At 43.0% G+C, this 7,429-nt stretch overlaps 1 pseudogene; it reads right to left on the bottom strand.

The window, feature by feature from the left end:
• Positions 1–245: 245 nt before the first annotated feature.
• On the bottom strand, positions 246–873 carry LOC110566625 (ribosomal protein uL30-like; annotated as a pseudogene).
• Positions 874–7,429: the final 6,556 nt, after the last annotated feature.

Raw genomic sequence — 7,429 nt, 5'->3', positions numbered from 1 at the left:
AAGGTGGGATGAAGCCAGGTAACTCTTTCCCTCGGCCTGCGTTGGTTTCAGAGACAGGGGCAGCCAATGTGGAGATTGACAGTCCTTTTCCATAGAACTGGGCTGTGTGGATATGTTTGCAATGCCCATACCCTGTTGTCTTTCTCCTGACCCCTTCCTCCAGTTTTTGAGGGCAGAAAATAATCTTCTGTGAAGATGCTTGACAATTTTAACAACAAAAACACTTTGGAAATCGTGGTCCTTCTCTAGTTCAGCTGACGGATGAGTTGATTGATGCGCTCACCCTGGTAGCCAAGTGAGCCCATCTCCTTGAGGAACCCCACTCTATTCTTGACAGGCCACAGAGAGATGGGAAGGGCACAGGAGTGAAGAGATCTTCTGGAAATGCTTCGCTGGGAAGGCAGTTTCATGGATAGGGTCTTCCAGGCAAATGACACCAAATCTCTCCAGGTGCTCCTCAGTCACTGTGTTGTCTGTCAGAGGGACAGTCTTATCCTTAATCTTTGTTTGTCCGTGTTTCAAGATGAGTTCCCAGACAGACTAAGGATTTGGAAATCCCCAGGTCACTTAAGATTTCACTGTGTACAGTATCTTTACACTCTGAGGGGTGACACTGACAAAGACACCACTGACCAATTTCTTCAGGCGAAGTTTCCCCAGGGTCTTCTGCACCAACATACTCACTCCTTCAGTTCTTTTCAGGTCTATAACGAAGGCCATGGAATGCTTATCAGGCACTTCCAAAGCATGAGGCTTCACTTCTAGTCGCTGGACTCATACCTTGTCACTTTGTTGCTGCTGCTAGGACTCTTGTAGGAATGACTCCAGTTGCTTAAGCCTGATCTCTTTCCCCTTCCTCTTCCTCTTACTCATTTTCTATCATTTAAAAAGAAATCTTAGGAAAGAAAGGTGTATCTTCTCCATCAACTGTTATTAATATAGATGACTCTGGACCCCAGGCCTGGGGAGAGTCTGCCCTACAGAACTCTGATCAAGTGTTATCACAGACCACTGACAAAAAATTCCTGTCAACCAGGAGAATGAAGTGAAGCCACAGTTATCTTTAGCCAAGTCTCCTCCCATTACCAAGAAGCAAAGATTCTGGGACTCTCTTTAGGTTTTGTGGTTTATCGGAGTCTAGTCCAGAGAGTTTAAAATCTGGAAAAAAAACAGTTTGTGACACAGATTGACTCTCCATCTCCAGGTAGACATTCTTCCAGCACCTGGCACTAACTGAGTCGACACTGTCCTTGCTGCTAATCCCTAAGAGGCACCATTTTCCTTCCATCCAGCTACACCTCAGAAAACAGCTGTAGAAACTGCAACAGAACAAGAAAAATTTGCATTTAATGACTTAAAATTTCATCATAAATATTATAATAATACATCTTTCAAAAATATAGTCATGACAAAAAAACTCTCAACGTGTTGTATATATGAAGTTAAAAATAAACACCTGATTTTGATATGTGGTTTGGCATGGTAATAATTATTTCTGGCATGTGTATCTACACAATTGCTCAAAGTAATGAATCATTTAAAGTTGAAGAACATTTCTTGTTAGTACCATTTATGTAAATTGGATAGAGTTTTCTATTAATAACAATAGGTACTTGAAAAAAAATGCTTGTGAGACTGAGAATCTCAGCAGATACAGTCGCTGCAAAATGCATTGGGACCTGACTCGGATCCCCAGCCCCCACCTAAAAAGCTGGGTGTGGAGGCTGGGGAATCCCTGGAGCTCTATGCACAGCCAATCCATCAAAATCAGTGAGAGACCCTGACTCAAAATATAAGGTGAAGAGTGATTGAAAAAGACACCTAATAACTACCTCTGCTGTACACACACATGAATGTATATACATTCACGCACACAGGACCATGGACACACACTCACACACATGGATAATGCTGTATTTTTGAGGAAATAAACTAGGTTACATGCATCTTCCTTGAAGTGAAATTGAAATATGTTAAGTATCCAAAATATATAGATGTTTGTGTAACTATTAGTTTCCTCTCATATTGTGTTGTGAATCAATGCAATGATTATACTGTAGTGTTAGTATTCCTTGTGTGTACGTGTGCTTGAACACATGCATGCACGTGCCCACAGAGGCCAGAGAGGGCATCAAATCTCCCTAGCTAGAGTCACAGGTAAGTGTGAGCTGCATGGTGTGGGTGCTGGGAAATGAGCTCAGGCCCTCTGAAGGAACAGAATACTCTAACTGCTGAGCCATTTCTCAAGCCCAGGTGCGGTATCTGTGAGTGGTTACACAGGGATTAAAGCTTAGCACATGTTTCCATGCAGTGGGATGTTCAGTGTCTACTTTCAGTCAGGTAGAAGGGCTGTTGTTTTTGTTACCTGCTAAATGGTCCTTTTTCTCTGAAGCAGCTATTGGAAGGTGGCAATGTTTAGCTACAGTCTCCAGCCCAGGTCTAACCGGTGTACTCCAGCAGCTATTCCAATTTAGAGGTCTTTATGGATGATATGCTACAGAGTGAGGATGTGTATCTTTTAAAAGTGGAAAATTCTCTTTGCCTGGATGTCTTTCTTTTCACCCAGTGTATAAGAATGAGATGTAAAAAGGGAGGGGTTTGGAGAGGAATAATCCGCAGGTACCCAGGACAGAAAACGTAGAGTGGATGCTGCCAGTCATTTAGAGTGACATTCTCCTTGCCCTCTCAGTCTTAGGCACACCCAGGGGACTGCATCTTTAGTGAGCTTGGTTAGGAGTTAAAGAATTTTTAATTATCTTCAAAGGAGTATGCTTCCTCACTCTGAGTAAAGAACAGTTAAACGTAAGCTCTCTGTTTCATGCAAGGCCAGCGTTTTGTGTTCAAGTATTGATGCTGTTTATCTTTGACACACACACACACACACACACACACACACACACACACAGGGAAGGCCCAGATGAAATTGAAACCTTTCAGGTATTCTTGACTTTGTATGTGATATCAACTTTAACAATAACCTCAGCATAAAGCTTTGGGGAGTCAATGTCTGCATTTTGTTGTAATTAAGGGATCTAATGGGAGGAATGTTAGTGGCCCCTGCTCCTCTGGTACATGAGTGAGCGACCCTGCTCCTCTGGTATGAGAATGGTCACTTCTCCAGTTGACCTGCGGCTGTCCAGGTTCTGATTTCATCGAAGGCTTTTCAAGGAAGGGTGTTTTAATGAAGGATAGAAATGTAGATAATTCGTTCCATGCTGTGAGGTTAACCACAAGCCTCTTCAAAATCACAAAACTTATTACTCCTGCAGCTGTGCTGGGGCTGAAGGCAGAGCCTGCAACAGGAGTGCTCTGTGGATTTTTTTCTGACTTGATTCCACTGTGAGGCATGGCCTAGTTAGGTGGCCAGATTTCTTTTTTCTTTCTTTTTCTTTATTTATTTATCTTTTTATAAGTAGAAGGAAATTTCTTTCTGCCTTTAGGAGAACATTCCATTTTACTGGTGTTCCGGAAACACAGTTGTGTTAATTCCGTAACAGCGAAGGCTGAACAGGCAAAGCACAGTTTCTTTGTGTTTTCAGGAAGCGAAGCCCACGCCCCTGCTTCTGTCACTCTAGTGAAGCAGGAAGGTGGGTTTAAAATCTTAAATGCTCTTCTTCTTTCCCCTGCTTTCTGTAAGACTGATGCACATTGCTCTTTAAAGTTGAGTGGCATTAACGGAAATGGGGTTAGCTGCTATCCCGGTGAGGGGACTGTGAAGGAAGGAACCATTGAAAACAGAAGGAGGATCCTTCTGTCCTTCAGGTCTCAATGAAGGTTCAAGAGGGGACAGGGTGGGCTCCAGTTCAATAAAGAAAGCTATTCAGGGACAGAGATCTGCTGCTGATTTCAGACAGACCTTCTAGGGTGCAAGAGGGAGAGGAGGACAAGACAAGACAAGAAAGTAAAATGCTGTGTGTCTCCTTTCTACTCCTCACTTTCGACTATGACCCAAGCTCTGCTGCCTCAAGCCCTTGGCAATCTCAGCTCAGTGGGTGGGGGTGGCATGGGGTTCTGCTCTATATCCACATTCCAGTCTTAAAGGCAGGGAGTGAAGCAGAAGGGAGACCAAGGTTAGCTTCATACACGCTGACCCCTGTGGAAGGCGGGGTGCTGTGCCACAGGCTGCTCCACAAGAGTGACACATGCAGACACGAACTAAGGAATTTGGAGCTCTGAAGGAGGTTCAGATATTACAACCTAATGGTATGTGGGCCAACAAAAGATGGGGTGTAGTTATGTGTATTTTCTTTTTTTATATATCTAACTTTATGGCATGGGATTGTGGTATGGCAGACGAAAAACTGTAACATTCGGATAATTAATTCAAATGATGTTAGTCCACCAGATCTTCCAGATTATGTAAGCGTGGCCAAAAGAAGAGACTGGTGAAGTAACCATAGGACACTGGCTATGGAATTGTGTATTCACTCCTGAGGTGGAATGTATTCTTATAGGAAGTAAGAAGAAAATAGCAATATAAGAGGAAATCAGTGAGAGAATAGAAAAATAAGTTTAATCATTAAAACAAAATTGTGGATTAAAAAAAAACACAAAAAACAAGAGTGTCTACTCATTTGAACAAAAATGACATGGAAGAACAAACCATCAGCTTAGGAAAATGGTCACTGTTGGGTCCAAAGGAGACCCCCAAAATGGCAGTGCTGCTGACAGTGTCCTAAATAGTAGCTTCAGCCTAGCTGCAGGCAAGGCTCAGACTGGGCAAACAAGATTGCTATTCTGTAAAACTCAAAATTCCTCAGAAAACTCATAATTTGGAATTCTGTTTGTCAGGAAAAGCCATTATATCCCTTAACCATCCCTAATGGTCAACTACCTCCAACAAAGGGCAGCTGTTCTGGATTAACCCAGACAGCTCGCAACAGATCAGAACTCCATGCTAAGTCCCTGACTGCTCTGGCTACAAATCTTCTCGTGCTACCTGTTCCTTTAAAACTGACAAGGTTTTCCTGCGGCCTGCTCTTCTCTGCCCCACTAAGAGATAACGTGGCACTTTGCTTCCCCAAATAAGCTGTTCTTTCTGCTCATGGAGTGGTCCAATTCACTGGTTTCACTCTGCCTCAGTTACAGTTGCCTATGAGGGATGGGAAGAACCCCATGAAAAGAATGACCGTAAGAGATGCCACAGAAGAAAAATTGGATGTGACACTGAACGGACCTCTTGCCTAATTGGAATACTCTGAGGTGTTTCGTACAACAAAAACCTAAACAAATAATGAAAATCAAGGAGGACACAAGGAAAACCCAAAGCTGTAATAAAAATAATAAGAAATATCACTATATTACAGAAAAGTTGCACAGCTTCCTGAAAGAGGCAGGGGAAATATTAGCCCAATTCAGTTCTAGAAAGCAGCAATTTGAATTAACATGAGGCCCAAACAAAAAAACCGTTAATGCAGAACTTAGGTGCTGTGGTTGATACATTTTCTTCACTAAGTTATGGGTTAGCAATCTGAAACTAATGTTTGTTTAGAATATTACAAGTAATGAGGGTCAGACCTACATGGTGATGGCTTCTCTTTCTCCCAGGACCATAGGAGGCTTGTGAGGAAGGACAGGAGGAGGGAGGGAGGGAGGGAGGGAGGGACCACGCCACGCTTTTGTTGCTCCGCTCCACCCTGGGCTGCAGAGCAACAGAGTGTGTACAGGGCAGCCTTAGGCTTTAAGCCACAGTGTTTGCTTTTTTCTCTTTCACAACTCCCCAGTCCTGACAGTGATTCTTGGCTTTTGGAATAGATTTATGCTCCAATAGTGTGCCACAGTGCTTAGCCATGCTTTAAACTCCACATGTGGTAATAATGGTAAAAGGAAAAACAGCAATGTCCTTATAAAACTTCTTAGTTTAAATAGGTTTTTTTTCAGCTGGATTAAATTTTAAAAAGATTTGCTTGTTTGTCTTTAATTATGTGTATCTGTGTTTGTCTACTTTCTCTGTGTGTCTGTGTATGTATCTGTGTTTATCTGTGTGTGAGTGTGTGTGTGTGTGTGTGTGGGTTTGTGTGTGATTATGTGTGTGTGTTTGCCTATGTGTATCTGTGTGTAGGTTGATGCATGTGTGTGTCTGTGATTTTTGTGTGTGAATGTGTATATGTGTGTGAGTGTACATGTGTGTGAGTATGTGTATCTCTCTCTCATTGTGTGTGTGTGTGTGTGTGTGTGTGTATGTCTAGGTATGGGTCTGTGTATGGGTTTGTGCCAGTGTGAGTGCAGGTGTCTGTGAAGTCAAGAGATCCCGGGAGTTGAAACTTATGGAGCCAGAGTTACAGGCAGTTGTGAACCTCTCAACATATGTGCTGAAAACAGAAGCGAGATCTGTCAGAGCACCAGGCACTCATAACCACTGAGCCATCTCTCCAGCCCCAACTCTTTAAAGCAGACAGGGATTTTAAAGAGTCCCTCCTGCCTTGCAGATCATGAGAATTTATATGGCTGGGTTGTGTCTCCTACACACAGGCTGATGGAAAATGTAAAAGTCTGTTTCACAGAGGAGCAAGAATCAGGCCTACCTCAGCCAAGCTCTTGTGGACTTTTCTCTATTATGTTTGTCCTTTTAACATATCTTCCCATTTTCATGCATATGTCTGTGAGTGTATGTGTGTATGTGTCTGTGTTTATGCATGTTTATGGCTGTGTGTTCATGTGTACATATGCATGCGGTAACTTGAGGTTGATGTCAGAGGCCATCCTCCATTCCTCTTCCATGATAGTCATTAAAGGTGTCTCAGTCAAGCCTGGAATGTGAGAGATGGCTGTTATCAGGAGCGTAGGGGATTCCTTATCTTCTTGATGTAGAGCCTAGTATTTACATGGATTCTGGGAATTTGAAGCCCTTTCTTCACACTTGTGTGGTAAGTATGTAACCACTGAGCCCTCTCCTTAGTACATCATTAAACACCAAAATCCATTATTGTGGGACAAATCAACCCCAATACTTCATGAGAGAACAGCAGGCGTTGACTCCCTCCCTTCTCCCAACCTGCTGCCCCACTATTCATCCCAGCTATCAGGCCTCACTCCCTGTTTGATCTTATAAGGTTTTTTCCCCCTTGGAACTCATAGCCCCTGAGTATGCAGATGAAGTACATTTCGACACCCCTGTTTTGGCCGATTGGACATAGCTCCACAAACCTTGCTGCAGAGACCCTGTCCACCTCCCCAGGGGCATAAAGACGTTCCCCTTCCCAATAAACTGAACCAGTTCTCCAAAACTGTTCCTCGGTACGTGCATTCTTTGCTGACTAAGGCCCGGGCTAAGCCTCCCACCCTCCAGCCCATACTATTTTTACAGTTCTCATGTCTATTATTGTCTATGCTTTTGAATCTCAACTTCTTAATCACTGAGCTACTATATATTTGCTAGACATTTACAGAGTTTTAAAAATAAAAGGTCATTGTCCCCAAAAGACAAAAT

The sequence above is a fragment of the Meriones unguiculatus genome, chromosome 2, assembly GCF_030254825.1.
Source record: "Meriones unguiculatus strain TT.TT164.6M chromosome 2, Bangor_MerUng_6.1, whole genome shotgun sequence".
Taxonomy (NCBI): domain Eukaryota; kingdom Metazoa; phylum Chordata; class Mammalia; order Rodentia; family Muridae; genus Meriones; species Meriones unguiculatus.
The sequence above is the reverse complement of the archived record's forward strand: the minus strand, read 5'-3'. Positions and strand labels throughout refer to the sequence as shown.